Source organism: Octodon degus, unplaced genomic scaffold (genome assembly GCF_000260255.1).
Source record: "Octodon degus isolate 3935 unplaced genomic scaffold, OctDeg1.0 scaffold00038, whole genome shotgun sequence".
NCBI classification, from domain to species: Eukaryota; Metazoa; Chordata; class Mammalia; order Rodentia; family Octodontidae; genus Octodon; species Octodon degus.
Genome location: NW_004524614.1, coordinates 17,069,799 through 17,086,363, shown reverse-complemented (window position 1 = coordinate 17,086,363; position 16,565 = coordinate 17,069,799). Strand labels below are relative to the sequence as shown.

The following is a 16,565-nucleotide window of genomic DNA, read 5'->3' as shown; positions in this document are numbered from 1 at the left end:
CATTCAGAATCAGTATTTTTCCACCTGAGGAATTTCCTAAAGTATTTCCAAGTTTTACCTAGCTCATTCTCTCAAGTTGTGTCTGTGTAAATATATCTAATTGGCAAAAAACTTATACTTCAGAGCTTGAGATTTATACTTGGAATCCTCTCACCTTAGATGTTTAAACTGTTTTTACATTTTTCAACTTTCCTTAATGCTTAAAATTAAACACTTAAAGAGTTATTACATTGCTATAAGGCAGTCATTTGTGTTTGTTGGCTTTCTGTTCTCTCTACTTAAATGTCTACTTGTTTAAAGATGTTATTCTATTGTCCTCTGAGTTTCATAGCTTTTAATTGATAGTTTATAGCTGCTTCTTTGAAGATAAAGTATACTTTTTCTATACTTACAAGTTAATGTATTCTCCTTATCTTTGGTTGTGTTTGATGGATTCCAATGTCATGTTCTCTGTGTTCACGGAGAGCTCTGATCCTAACTGATTTCTGTAATAAACTTTGGTACATTTTTCACAATTAGGTATTCACTGTTAATTTTCACCATTCTACTTAGCTTGTCCTTGAATTCCACTTCCAAATGCATGTAACTTTTTATTATGCCTCACAAGAACTATATTTTTCTTTTTCTTTATTACTAGCATCTATATTTTCTATTAATGGGAACTCCATTTTACTTATTCTCCATTCTATTGCACCTCTACCTAGTCTGTGTTTATTAATTTATTTATTTTGACACAGCTGTCCTTAAATCTCAAGCTACCCTCCTACCCTAGGCCCCTGAGTATATGGGAGTATTGGAAGGTGTCACTGAATGGTAGGTCCCTGCTTCCTTGAGATACATAATTTTATTTAAAAATTTTCAAATATGACTTGTACATACAAATGAGGTTCAATATTATATTGCAATACATGCATAGAGGATACTTTTAGATCCTTAATTGATAATAGTTTATAGATTTTTGTTGTATTTCTTTGTTGTATTTTTTCCATTAATTATTTTCTTCTGTTCCTCTAGTTTCTTTTCTATGTCATTGTTATTTTAAAAATCTTACTTTTCTGACACTTAGTATTCTACAGGATTGCTTCTGTTTTCATTCTTTTTTCCCCTGGTCCTTCACTTGTATTTATTTGTAAAGTATACATCATATACCTTGTTCAAGAAATGTAGAGATGAAAGTCAATAGATGTTTTTAGCTACTCACACAAGTGGGTATCTGAGGGAGAGAATGCTCGTAGCTCCCCACCCAGTGTGTATTTGTCTTACCTCAAGTTAGGACTATGTTTACAGATGACCTACTTCTTCCATGAATTTGATGAGATTTCATGATTCCTGAGACATCTGAATTATAGGAAAATTTAGAACCTTTGGAAATACACAAGGAACAGACATAACATAGGAATCTAGAATTGTGGAGAAAGATCATACTTCTAGACTGTGGGAGATCTGACCCCAGCTCCTAATGCAGCAACACAGCTCATCATGCTCCAGACTTTAAATGAAATGATTTTCAACATTTCATTTGGTCCATTTGATTCGTTACCGCATTTCTTTGTTGACAGAAAGTTGATCCTTAGCCCATGCCCAGTCACGGATATAGAAGAGTAATTCAGGTAAAATAAAACTCATTCTCTTTTGTGCATAATTCTGTTAGGTTTGGCAGCTGTGTGCATTTACAAAAGTACAACTATCCAAACAGAAGAGTTTTGCTTTCTCCAGAAAAAGTCCTTCATGTTCCTTTGTAATGTAATAATCAGGTGGCTGTGATATTCATCAGTGGATTAATCTACAGAGAAGTCTGTAATTGAAAATGCTGCTGATAGCTGGGGTCTAACTAGAGGATAAATCTTGGTGTATAAAACCTGGAAGAATATATATCTCTGGCTCCTCCCTTCCCTCTTTGCTTCCTAGTGACCATGCTTTGCTGTGCATTGAAGCCAGCTGACAATACATGGACAAAACCCCCATAAAACCCCTTGTCCTACAAGTTGTGGATACCAGGTACTTGTCCAAATGACAGGAAAGAACCCAAAACAGAAAATTAGGAGCATTCTTGATGTGAATGTATCTAGCCACACACTTGCTTAAAGCTTCTGGAAGCTTCTGACTTGTGAGAGGAGTTAGGGAAAGTTTGGAGATACAAGCTGGAGAAGTCAGAGACTGCTTTAAGCAGAGTCTAGTGTGCAGTTCTGCTCAGAGTTCAGTAGTCCAAATGCTGACAGGAATACAGATACTAAAGACTCGTTCTGGAGGTTTTAGCTTGGCACAAGCATTTCAGTGGAAATTGGACTACAGGCCTCATGTGTTGCCCTCTGGCAGAAAATGTGTCTACATCTTGCCCATATGCTGACACTTTGCAAGAAACTGAGATTCAAGTCAATGAACCAATTTATCTGGAAGATGAAATTTGAACAAATCCAACGTTTAAGGCCTAGCGTGAGCATTGCTGATGTGTGTAGCCAAATTTAGATTGAGAATTGGGAAAAGAGCATAGAAGAAAAATTTAAACAGTGAAATTTGGGCTAAAATAGCACTTTCTAAAGTTTGGGCCAAAACACTAGTTGCTGAAGAGTAAATTGTGAGTGCAAAAGATAAGAGAACTTTGTACAGTGTGAAGAAGATTCCTTGAAGCATGTCAGGAATCGAGAAGATTCCGCCCATCTTGCTCAAGAGTGTGAAGATGCAAGTGTTTCATTTGAGACTGGATGAGTCCCTGGTACCCTGCTCAGGATTAGCAGCCAGGGAAATTGTTTCCCTCAAATTCATTTTACTATTCGCAGCCACACTGGCACTTGGAGTCTGCTACAGCCATGCTTGCTACTGTTTGTGCTAGCAGCAGACCTTGGAGTTTTCCACATGATACTAATCTTATAAGAAGGAAAAAAAATCAAGAGTTGTGGTGTGAGGCTTCCTGGAAGACTGGTATAGGACAGGCTATGAAAGTGTAGGAATAGAGCCAAGGTACAGTGGAAACACTAAGACGTTGGAGATGTCAGGAATTGTGTAACATCTACCAAGAAAAGCTAGTGGTCTTGAAAGGATGCAAATAATGTGAGGCCACGTAAGTTATAGCCAGCAAGAATACAGAGATTAGGCTGCCCGTGGTAGAATTAACATCTCATTACCATGTTTCTCAGATGCTGAATATGGAGTTATAGAAATTTAAAATCTACTTGTACATTTTAGGTATTATTTTGGTTCCATTCTTTTGATGCCTCTGTTGCTCCTTTTTGGAATGGGAATATTTATCCTGTGTTATTGTTTGTAGAAAGAATATTTTTTTTTTATATTTGCAGGGGCTTACAGCTGAAGGATTACATTGAGCCTCAAAGGAAGTGGAATTGGAGTTCTCAGCAGTACTAGCACTGCAGAGACTGTGAGAAGATGGACTTTAGCAACTTGCATAATGCAATTGATGTGAACCTTTTGGGTTTTACACAGGTATATTATGGTTTAGATATATAATGTCCTCCCAAAGTGTCATGCATTAAAGATGGGGCTTTTTAAAGTAATTGGATATTAGAGGCGTTATCCTGATCAGTGGATTAACTCATTGATGAGCTCATGCTATTAGGAGGTGAGGTATAGTTGACAGAGGTGGGTCACTGGGCATGTGGCATAGAGGTAATCATTTACTCATAGAATATATATTGATGGGGTAGTTGCTAAGTACTATTTTAGTTGAACTGTGTTATATCTTTGAGGTTATGTATAGCCCTGTCAGATTCTTAAAATAACCACTTGGGAGACTTAAAATTTCAAATAAATTTTGTTTGTGACATTTTGTTTAGTAATCCATAATAGCATTAGAGATACAATTGTCCTTCTCTTTCCCAATAAGGTGCATTCTGAGACTTACATAAATCAGATAAATTGGCAGAGAGGAGAGGAAAGTAGTATCAGGTTTGTGAATATCTCAAACAACTCCCTTAAGCATAAAATGCAGCAGTAGAACTCTTAATAAATCAAATCTAAAGTAAATAGGCAAATAGTTACTGTGAGTTAGGAGAGAAAAAACTATCTTTCTCCACTCATTTATCAAGGGTATTATTTTGGTAACAAGGTTAAGTTGTATTGTACTCTCTTTTACTTTCTTTGTTTTTTAATTTCTATTTTTTGTGCTACAAAAATTAATATGATGTATACAATGCTAGTTATTCAGTATGTCTTTAAATCATTCTGCATACATTGGTTTTTAGTAAATGGTAGAATATGTGAACAGTGGATGTCAGTAGCATGCTTCCATGTCAGAATTTTACTTTAGCAAGTGTTAGTAATTTTGTCATTAAAAATTAATGGGATTGCAGTCCTGGATTCCATATGTGGTTAGAAGACCTCCAGATGTCTGAGAAATACAATACCATTCATCGGAATCTTTCTATAGTTAAGCCATCTGGTATGGTGAAGTACAAGGAGCTTTATAATTATTCATGATTCTTTTCAGAAGAATGTCATCTTTGTTAACTGGAGAATAAACTGATATGGATCTGCCATGAATAAGTTTGGAAAAGATCCCATCTGCAGATAGATATTGATGGTTCTATTAAGATGCACTCATTAGTATAATAGCTCACATTCATCCACTGAAATATGTTATAAATGATTTAATACTCTGAATACCTACCATTATTTTTAATTTTAGATTTCATCTACTTTTAAATATGGTCATTTTATTGTAACATAACATGTAATTTTATATCCTTTATTAAAAATCTTGAGATTTCAGAAAATAATAAAATGAGTGAATCATCAAAAAGTTTTATGAGTTGTTTTGTTTGTTTAGCTCCAGCAACTTGGAAGAGAACCATCAAAAGATTAGCGCAGCTGGCATGCAAAGGAGTAGTATATAACATAACTTCAATATTTTTAAACATATCTTCTTTGGCTTGTTGGTCCCCAATTTTTGATGTTTTTCAATTATCATGGTCAGAGTGGGCTGCAGCATTTATTTAAAAAGCTTTTGTGCTCTTTGAGGTATTAGAGCCAAATGGGAAAGAATTTTACATTTTCAGGAGCTTTCTTTGGTCTCTATGGCTCACCTCATGTTTGAGCTCTGTTTTCTTCAGCTGGATAGAGCAATGTAAGGAAGTAAATATTTATAAATGTGGTAGAAGTTTCTAGTGCTCACATAACACATTTAACAAGCATTATTGGAACATTTATACTGTACAAGTTTCCCAATATTAACAAAGTGAACAAACAGAAACAAAGGAAGGATATCCTTAAGAAATCTTCAGGTTGCTCATAATGAAAATGAAAACAAACGATGAAGTAAAATAATAAATGTTATATCAGAAAAAGTACTGTGCATTTTGGGACCACATTGGAAGGAATAAATAATTCCTGAATAGCTTGGGGAAGACTTTCTAAAGTGAGAAACATTTTGGACAATTATTAAATTTTTTTTTATTTTTATTTTTTTGAGAGAGAGAGAGAGAGAAAGAGAGAGAGAGAGAGTGGTGTGTGTGTGTGGCCAGCTCAGCCCACCAGGGGGCGGGGCTGGCTGGCATGTGGTGCTGGGGGATTGAACCGCGGTCCCTGATGCCTTGCCAAGCTTGTTCTAAGTAGGTGCTTTAGACCACTGAGCCATCTCTCCAGCCCCATGGACAATTATTGAGAAGTGATTTCATATCATTTTCTCAGCCAAGAACGGAATCCTTGAAGATAACCAAATTAGTCTCCTCTAGAAAGTAATGAGTATACTGTACTGCGATAACTAGTTTTTTAAAAAATTAGAATTTATTAAGCTCAGAACAGATGTTGTAAACTTTTAAAACATTTCTTTTTTATTTTATTATTTTCCATAAATTTATTGAGAAACAAATAGCAATGAGACAGTTTCAAACCAAACTGGTAGGACAGTTTCAATAATTAACACATTGTATACATTCTTCCAGTGGTTAATTGTTGTACAAAATGCAGACACAATATCCTACTTACAAACACCATTAGAACAAATCCTTTTATTCATTAGGAGAATGTAACTGTATATCGATCCTAGCCATTTGAATACACAGATACAAAATGGACATTCATCAGCATCCTCTTTTTGTTGTTAAGTTCCGTTATTTGAATATTATAGGCGTGTAAACTCAGCAAAATATTCTAAAAGAGTCCAGTAGCCCATAATAGTATTGGGTCTTCTGCTTGACTGGCAATGTCAGAAATTGTTGACTTGAGTCCCCTACAGTTCAACATAATACCATGGCTTTACTTCTTATATTTCGTTTTTATACTTTTCTGTGCTTGGAATTTCAAGAGTTGTATCTTAGAGAGAAAATATTCTTATTATCAAAAAACATGCCTTCAAATAACAACCCAACTTCAAATATCTCTAGAAGGAGAATTAAGATAACAAAAATTGATTTGGAGAAACCTAACAATAGTTGAAGTAAATTCATGCTGGGAAAAGAAAAAAGTTATTGGAAAAGATAAGCAGTAGAGTTAAATGCATTTTGTTGAAAGTCCTTGTTATGGTTTGTGTGTAGTTGGTCCCCAGAGCCTCATGCAGGGATTGGGATAGGCTTCTAGAGTTTGTGATTGATTTGTGATCCAATACTGGGATTATGGGTGTTAATGTTACACCCATCATGGGGTGGATAGCTTGGATACAGTGTAAGGAAGGGAGAGAGGCTTGCCCCCTGCCACTCTGCCACTGTTCCTCCATTTTTTGCTGTTGCTGTTTTGCTGCTTTCTGCCACCATGAATGGCTTCCCCTAGCCATGTGCTACTCTGCTTTGGAGCCAGCCACATACAGACTGAATCCTCCACAAACTATGACCTAAATAAACCTTTACTTCCTTGGATATTGAGTATTTGTCCCAGCAATGAGGAAAAAGTAACCTAGACATTCCCTAAGAAGGTACTGTGCTACCCATCACAGTCAGAGCCAAAGCCTTACAATAAAACTTGTAATCCTGAAAGAGGATGCTGCGAGAACCCAGGGCAGAGTAACCACTCTTATTTTGTACTTTTGAAATCCCTTTATGAAGTGCTGGCCTCCTTGCCAAGCTGTACTTCCAGCATGGCATCAATATACAGGATAGAAATGAGAACACTACATCTAGACTAAAACAAGACCTATATTCACTCTCTGAGACTTCTGGGGACTCCAAGCAAAAAACACCAGAGAATTTTTCATACACTAACAATGATATAGAGTTCAATCTAGAGGGGCAGCAGTCATGAAGGAATGTGATAGTCATGAGGAGGAGTGTTTCCTCAGGGAAAATATGGAAGCAGAGGAAGCAATCGTTTTAGTGTGAGAGGAGGGTTGCCAACAGCACTAGGTCAATCACTCAGCTCAACACTCAAGCCAGACTACACATGAGAACTGTTGACAGTCATGAACTAGACAGTGTGTTTCCTAGATCATAAACTGTAAATTAACTTTTGCAAAAGTGAAAAGGTGGAGGTTTTGTATATCCAATAGTGCTTACTTTACAGAATTGGATGCATCAGCATTTTGTGCATATATTTACAGTTGTTATATCTTTGTGGTTCTTCCTTTAACCCATAATGTGGTGATGAACTTCTTTCTTTCATATAATTGCATGTCAAAATTTGCCTTGTCACAAATAAACATAGCTACTGCTTCATGCTTTGGGGCTCAATTTTCTTAAGGTATTATTTTCCATCTTTTAATTTTCATTTTGTGTATAAAATTGCTCTTGTGGCATGGCTCTTGAGATGAAAATAGTTGGGTCTTGTTTTTAAATCTAATGTACCAGTCTGTGCCTTTCATCTGGAAAATTAAGACCAGTGATTACATTCAATGTTATTGGAAGGAATGTGGACATTCTTTGCATAAATTTTGTTCAGAAAATTATGGATAAACATGCATGCAACAGTATAGAATTTATTCAAAAGAGTATTAACATTAAAGATAATCACTGTGTTATAGAAGCTTCATGATAAACAATAGCTTCTGAGCAGGATGATCTCATAGCCATTGACATGGGGGACAGACTGAAGAAAGGGCATAGATGTGAGAGTAGCGAGGAAGAATTGATAAAATCCCAACCTGAATATTGTCCAAAGAGCAAAATGATGTGCATGTGAAAAACACCATAGAGATTTAACAGCATCCACTTACTGGCTTTCTTCTTCCACTTCATCTGTGGCAGACATTCAGTATTTCTTTGACCTTTCTTTTCAGATTATTCTCTGCTAAGATGTTTGTAATCATGCTCAGCAGTGCTGCTTCTTTCAGAGGCAGATGATTGAATAAGAAATTACAAAAAAGGATCTTCTAAATTCAAAAAGGTGACACAGTTGAACTGTATGCTTTGAGGTTGGTCAATAGTTGAGTCTGAATTTAGATAATCAGGCCCTTTCCTTATGTGAAGTAGACACTGGAAAGAGAATTATTTCACAATAGGTTTCAGAAAGAAAAAACTAGAACATAGGTCTTTACTTTTTCTTTATTTTAATGAACTAAACTGTTCAAAAGAACATGTGTAAGGACTCAATCATATAAAAATTTGTGAAAGACTTAAGTTTTCATGAAAGAATAAATTATGGAAAAAAGAATAGTAAATATCCAAAATGGCTTCAGTATCTTTCTGCATGAATGAAGCTGAAAATAAAATGCATAGTATTAGCAAGAGAGAAATGTAAGACTTTGATTAGGCTAAACACAAAGGTACATACTGCTCAGACAGTGCTGTTTTCTGGTGGACTGATATGGTTTGAATTTTACTATCCTAATTGTTAGGTGTGAACCCATGTGATTAACCAGACCGAACCTTCTGATGCTAGATTTATTGGAGGTAGGAGCAAGCGAGCTGGCTGTCTAGCAGACCAAGACAGCAGTGAGCAAGACAAAGCACAGGGTTGTTAAGAGGTTTTATGTGGAGGGTGCTTACAGGCTGGAACAGCACAGGGAGGGCTAATCTTGGTAGAGCTATGTGGTCTGTGGGGGACTTTCAATGTAAACAAAGGAGAGTTTCTGTGGTTTTCTGCATGGGGCCAAGGGGAAGTGAGTCCAGACTAGGGTACAAAACAGGGCAGAGTTGGGGTTGTGGTTTGGATTTGGCTCCTGAATGGGGTTAAGGGGAAGAGTTTGGAGGCAGGGTATCCAGGAAACTTTGAGTCCTAGCCTATCACTATTATAAACCACACCCTTTTATTTGTAGTGTAATTATGTGTTGGTATGCTGTGAAAATATAAACTACCATGTCATCTAATACTTTCATTTTACAGGTGAGGAAACTAAGAATTTGAAAGTTCAATTTACTTGGCTAAGGTTACACTAATCGTTAGTAGACTGATGACATAGTAGCCTGTCTCCAAGTATGATTTACCATATAGCAACCTCTTCCTATATTATTTCTTTACATAGTAATTTTCTTTTATTTACAGTTTTGCTTTCTGTTATGATTTGGGTTTAACTGTCACCCTAAAGCCTCATGCAGCTGTGGGGTGGACTTGTAGAGTTTGTGATTATTCATGATCCAGTGTTGTGATTATGGGTGTGAGTGCTACATCTGGCCTGAGGCAGATAGCCTGAATGCAACACAAGGGAGACAGACTTGCTCTCTGTTGCCACTATTGCTGCTGCTCCTCCCTTTTGTCTTTGCTCTTTGCTGTTTTCTGCCGACATTTATTGCTTCTCTCTGCCATGTGGCACTGTGCCTTGGAAACAGCCAAGTACGAACTGAAACCTCTGCAAAATGTGAGATAAATAATCCTTTCCTGTCTTAATTTTTGGTGCTGGGTATTTTGTCCCAGCAATGAAGGAACAGTAACTGAGGCACTTCCTCTACATTGCCATAAAAATTAACAGTTTTTGTTTTAAATTACTAAATAGTGTGACAGAATGGTTCCATCTTTTCCTACCCGTCTGTAATGTGGATACTGTGTCCATTATATCTGTATTACCCACGCATTAGGGACTGTACAGCTGTCTTAGTTACTGGGTAATGGTAACCCAGGTACTGACTGTGTGGTAATGTAGAGCTTACATGGGAGAAATCCTTCCACAGGGCCCCAGGGCTGCACCACAGAGCCAACACCCTTCACTTCACTTTCTCACATCATGTAGGCATTGCATTCATATTATGGCAGCACAAGTTGGATGAGTATAGTGCAGTTAGAGATTTTTGAGAGGAGGGAAAAAAGGAGAACATTCATATATTGGATTATTGTACATTGTTAAGATAATTTTATGTTTAGTTTTTATTTTAAATTTCTCCGACCCAAATCAAACTTATTCTGGGTGTAAATGCATGGGAAAAAAGAAAAACAGAGTGCACATGGGATTTGCTTCTCCCTGTGGTTGCAGATGTTTACTGAACCTCTTGGAATAAAATAAATTAAAATATTTCAATAAAAAATTAAGTTAAATTGAAAAATCAAAGACATTTATTTTCAATGCATAATTGATTTTTTATTAATTTTATTGAGAAACAAATAGCAATGACAATTTTAAAACCAATTAGGTCAGTTTCACTAATTAATATGTTGTATATTGTCTTCTTAGTAGTTATTCATAGTACATGATGCAGACATGATATCCTGTTCAAACGCTATTAGTACAAATCTTTCTACTCATTGAATTAAGAGAAAGCAGCTGTATATCTATCCTATCTATTTTGTATATACACATACAAAATGGTCCTTCATTTATATCCCCTTTTTTTGTTTAGTTTTGTCAGAGATGGGTATTCCATTGTCATTTAAATATTGTAGATGCATAAATTCAGCAAAATAATCCAATGTAATCCAGTAATTCATAATAGTAGTGGGTTATCTGTAGGACTGGCAATGTCAGAAGTTGTTGACTTGAGCCTTTTACAGCTCAGCACATTAATATGGCTTTCCTTCTTATACCTCGATTTTATGCTTTTCTGCTGGATGGTTAAGACCAAGATAAAGCAAGACCTATATAACAAGAAATACAACTTTTGTATCTGATTAGTCAAATCATTTCCAGACTTATCCTGAAACCCTATACTGCAGTTTGTAGATCCTTTGTCAGTGTTAACCATGTGGATGAGTCACAACCATTTCCTGAACAATTTGCTCTCTGGGAAAGCCTGAGAGAATGTTTTCTCTCCATGTGACTCTTCTTAAGCATACTCTACATCATGGATCATTTTCCTCTGTGGCCCCATAATCTCCTTGATCAGAAAATTTGGGACGCAACTGAGTTACATGATGTTACAGTACAGGTTCTCCTATGTCCTGAGTCCTCACTGACCTTGAAAGGCTAGGGCCAAAATGTTGGCTGTCCTTACAGCCCTTCTTTTTCTCTAATTTTTGGTCTGAAAACTTAGGTTGTTAACCCTCCATAAGAGAAGCTTAGTGATTTTATTACCCTATAACATAGGCAGTTGAGCTCAACCTATCTGTGTGAATACTGAACATCTTAGACATAATATGGAATAGGTATTTTCCATCAAGTATTGATATGTTAAACTTCGAGTACCTCCAGACTATGAAGAAAGAAGATTAAAAAGAGTAAAAAAATTAAAAAATAAGAATAAGCATTTACATATTTTTACACAGAAATTTAGAAATCTAACCATATACAGCATTGCAGTAGGGCAGTCCTATTACATTTTTTTTCTTGTCTCTTGTTTTCATTACCCGTTTTTTTTTTTTGTTTGTTTGTTTTTAAACAAACATTTACTTGAGAGACAGTGTGGTAGTAAGTGGTATGACATGACAAGCAGTACATATTTAGAACACCAGAATGACAGGCATTACAAACATGACCCTATCATTACACATTACTATCTTCAGTGTAGTTGCTTAGTTCACAGGTATCAGCATACATAGGAAGTCAGGATGAGAATCCTACAAATTGACTGCAAGTTTCAAAAACCTGCTGAAGATTCTCAGGATCATTGCCTTAATCATCTAGTGCATATAAATGTATGGCTTTGTTCCTGTCCTGTTTGCTAGCTTTTCTCCTTGCCCACTCTTCATTGTTTAATCCTTAAATTCTCACTTTCCTTTTAATTGTGTTAAAGGAATGCAATTATTATTAAAGGAACACTATTTTTATTTCTTTTGAGTTCTTACACTAGGTAGACTATACGATATTTACACATGTGGGTCTAGTTTATTTCACTTGAGTATATCTTCAAGTGGCATCCACTTAAATATGAAGGCTTCGAGTTTATCATTCTTTATAGCTGAGCAACAATTGTATAGAAATACCATATCTTTTTCATCCAATCATCAGGTGACAGGCATCTTGGTTGTTTCCAAGACTTGGCTATCACAAATTGTGCTGCTATAAACATAGGTGTCAAAGCACAATTTAAATTTTCCTTCTAACCTATTTTCATTTTGTGGGCTGCATAGATAACACAGTGGCATAAGAACCTGCCTGAAAAGTGAGAGGTCCTTAGTTTTATCCCTAGTACAAAAAAGAAGTAGAGACTTATTTCCACTTTGTGCCACCTTGTGTTAGTCAAAGTGGACACTGTGACAAAACAGTTAAGACAATCAACATATAAGGAAAAAAGTTTGTAATGCTTGTAATCTTATTGGTTGATCATAATTTTGTACCACCTTGTGCCCACCTAGTGAGTTCCCATGTTTCCCCCTTTGAACTTGCCTTATGTAGTGAATTTACTCTATAAATTAACCTAGAAAAGGCAGGTTCCTTGGCAACCCATGTGGTTCCCCTTCTGTCCTTCTTTCAGACAGAAGCTTTCTTTCAGTAAGTGTACTCTGCTACCAACCTCTGTTGTTCCTAAATTCTTTCTTCAGTTTTAGAGAACACAAACATCCCAGTTACTTTTTTAGGTTGGGAGTTTCTTCCCCTGTATCAATAGGATTATAGTGCAGGAACTACTTTGCTACAGGTTAAGTCAGAAGCAGAGGGACAGAGAGACAGAGAGAGAGACAGAGAGACAGACAGAGACTGAGAGTCCAATAAAACCCAACTTCTATCCATTAGACTTCACCTAACTAAATCTTCCACTACCTCCCAGTAGCAGCACAGGTTGGGTTCAAGCCTTCAACACCCAGGCCTGTGGTGGTCCTTTTAAGATCCTGTAAAGTTTAAATCTCTGTATGAGTTTCTTGCCCATTTTAAACTAAATCTCTTTTTTGTTATCTTTACTCCCATGGGAAAAAAAAAAAAAACTTAATGATTTCCCACTGTGAAATAAAATCAAGCTTCTCTTTTTAAAAGTCACCATCCTTAAATTTTTGTCTCTTTTCTTTCATTACCTTTTTTAAAAAATTAAAGAGAGTACAGTAATAACTAATATTACATTAGAAATGGTACACATTTAGAAGATCAAGATAACAGGTATTCTAGCATGGTTTTTGTAAAATATGTATTGTATGTTATCCTGCTTCTGGCTTTGTTTCCGACTTCTGTTCTTCCTTTTGCTTTTACTCTTCAAAATAAAATAAAATCATAAAAAAGTCAATATCCTTCCCGTGTAGATTTCCAGACTTCTTAGTCAATTATCCTATTATCAGATGGGCACACTGAAGTGTAATCTGTTGTCCATAACTGCACTTTGGCTGAACATGTAACGAAGTTTGCACGCCGTCACTCCCTAAATACGTCATACTGTCAACTATTTACATAGCATTATACTTCATGGTTATTATAAATAATCTAGTGAAAACTTAGTCTTCGGAGGGGCTGGAGAGATGGCTCAGTGGTCTAAAGCACCTACTTAAAACAAGCTCAGCAAAGCATCAGGGACCGCGGTTCAATCCCCCAGCACCACATGCCGGCCAGCCCCGCCCCCTGGTGGGCTGAGCTGGCCACACTCTCTCTCTCTCTCTCTCTCTCTCTCTCTCTCTCTCTCTCTCTCAAATAAATTAAAAAAAATTAAAAAAAAAAACTTAGTCTTCGGAGAACATGGGGAAGTTACATACAAACACCATGCAATTCTATATAGGAAGCTTGAGCAGATTTTGTGTGCATAGTGATTTTTGGAACCAATCTCCTGTGGACACTGAGGGTAACTATCTAGGAAGCAACAGAATGCCCTGTTTTCTTAAATAGTTCAGAAACCTCCTGCTTCAGTGTTGTGCTCTGGGGGTTCTGGTAGACATAAACATGACCTCAATGTACAGAGGTGCTTTTGGAATGCCAAGCCCAACCCTCCTAGAATGCTTGGCTAAAGATGGAAAGATGGCCGCCTGGGTCACAAGTCACAGTAGGCCAAAATGTATTGCCAGGAGTAAACACCAGGCCTTTGTCCACCCTGCCGTCCTCTTCTTTTATTTATTTATTTATTTATTTATTTATTTATTTATTTATTTATTTTTGGTGGAACCAGGAATTGAACTCAGTCCCTTTTGCTTGCCAGGGAAGTGCTTATTCTACTAAGCCATCTCCCTGACCCCTCCTCTATCACTTAAATCAGACCCAAAGTCAGTCACTTACCATCTAGTTTCTGCCAGACACCTTGCTTTTTTTTTTTTCATGATTCTTGCTTCCTGGTTCTATCAATAAAAGGTCACGGAGTCCTCAGTTTGGGTTGTCTTTATAAGACTTTCTCACTCAAAGTGGTCTCAATTAAAGGTTGCTCCTCTGGGGCTTGTTTGGAGTTTGTATTAACACTGGCCCCAGGTAATCTTTCATCCTCTGTGCCCTGCCAGTCATGAACTGTGAAAACATGTACCATGTACTTCTCCCCAGCAAGAATATTTCATTTCTTCCTCAGAACCTCTGTTCAAAGGATTACAAATTCCATTTATTTGATTTTTTTCCCAAAAAATTACTTTAAGGATTTATACTACATTTGTAGTTCCATAAAAGTCTATACACCTTACTTGTAAATAGTATCATATTCTGCTTTATGTGTTTATCTCAGCCTCTCACTCCTGTTAAGATCAATGTTTACTCCAAGTAGTTGGGTGAAGAAAATATATTTTTGATTTCCTTCAATACACAGGGCAGTACCTTGTTGTTTTTTTTTTCCAGTCCATCTTTTAATTTTTTTGAAAAATTCCTGACATTACAGAACTAAACTGAAATGTATTAATATTCCACTCTTACATTTTCATGACAAACAGAAAAATTCATGAGCCAAAAAAACAAACAAACAAAACAAAACAAAACAAAAAAATAGGGAGAAGCTTAAAAAACTAAATATGGATCTCAGCATAAACAGCTGAACAGAGAAAGGAATTAAAACACTTTAATTAAAAAATCACAAGTGGATGATAAAGTGTGTAGAAACTGAAAATTTACAAACTATTTAAAACCTGGAATCGCTGACTGTTCAGAAACTACACAGATGGATCATGGGTGGTGGTGAACAGCAGAAAGGGTTATGGATGAATCTGCATTGTTCTAGCTGCTCCCCATGCCACCCGTCTCTGAGGAAAGCCTGACATTGATTAGATATTGAGCCAGGCTAATGCTGGCAGCAGATCCAGTGATGGTAACCTGCCTATCAGTAGATCCTTCCACTGGGTTCGCAATTTTGATCTGCGTCCCAGACATCTGACGGATCTCATTGATTTTGGCGCCTTGACGGCCAATTATGCAACCAATCAAATCGTTTGGAATGGTGAGTTCATGAGAAGTAGTCTGAGCAGATGAATCCAAACCCCAATAGCCTTTCACCTCTGGAGAGCTGGATTCAATGCCACTGAATCCGGTGTTGCCATGCGTCATGGGAAAATGAGACTGTTGCATTGCCAACTGGTGCAGCTTGGTCAAATCTGGCTGTGGAATGGCATACTGTCCTTGAATGGTATAGGCCTCTAGAGGTGGTCCCTCCAGGTCAGGGTTGAGGCACATGGATGGGGTGGTGTGGGGAAAGCTCGCACTGTCGCTGCCTGTGCTGTACCTGTCCTGACCACCTGCAAAGATGACTGGAGAACTTGATGGCTTGGGCCGGTTCGGGATGGTCACGCCCTTCGGGGGGGACTGGGAGAGAGTCTCCAACATGACCACGCAGATCTGTTTGACACACTCAATGATGGATTGTGGGATGCCAGCAATAGTGATGGCCCGCTCAGTTGAATTGGGGAGCATATCTCCTGCCACTTGGACTTGAGCCCCTGTACTCTCTCGTATTTCCTTGATCTTGCAACCACCTTTCCCAATGAGAGAGCCACACTGACTAGCAGGGACCACCAGCCTCAGAGTGACCGGGGGTCTACTGGCAGCTGTGCTATTGGTCATAGAGCTGCTGATGTCCTCTTCCAGTTTGTCAGTGATCATAGCAAAGGCTTTGAAGATGGCATTAGTGGGTCCAGCCAAAGTGATAATTCGCTCAGGACAATTCCCTTCTGAGATGTTGATAGTGCACCACTCTCCTCACGCATCTTCTTAACTGATTCTCCTTTCTTTCCAATGATACTGCCAACTTCCTTCCCATGCATAAGTAGCCGGATGGTGAGAGTGACATTTAATCCACCTTCAATCACACCGGTGTCCATGTCGAATACTATGGGGAGCTGGACTTTTTGAGTGCTCAAGTCTTTGGTCACTGGGGGAGGGTCAAAGCCAAAAACTGCAGGCGCGAGGCGACTGAGGGGAAAAGGGGAGCGGGAGGGAAGGGGAAGGGCAGGAGGCCAGGGGCGGAACAATAGGGGCGGGCGGGAAGGCAAGGGGGGCCCCGCGAGCG

At 37.6% G+C, this 16,565-nt stretch overlaps 1 pseudogene across 1 annotated transcript; it reads right to left on the bottom strand.

Annotated features, from left to right (window-relative positions):
- Positions 1-14,904: 14,904 nt before the first annotated feature.
- Positions 14,905-16,533, bottom strand: LOC101567862 (annotated as a pseudogene). Its single transcript, XR_192499.2, has one exon. The product of XR_192499.2 is annotated as a poly(rC)-binding protein 2 pseudogene (transcript).
- Positions 16,534-16,565: the final 32 nt, after the last annotated feature.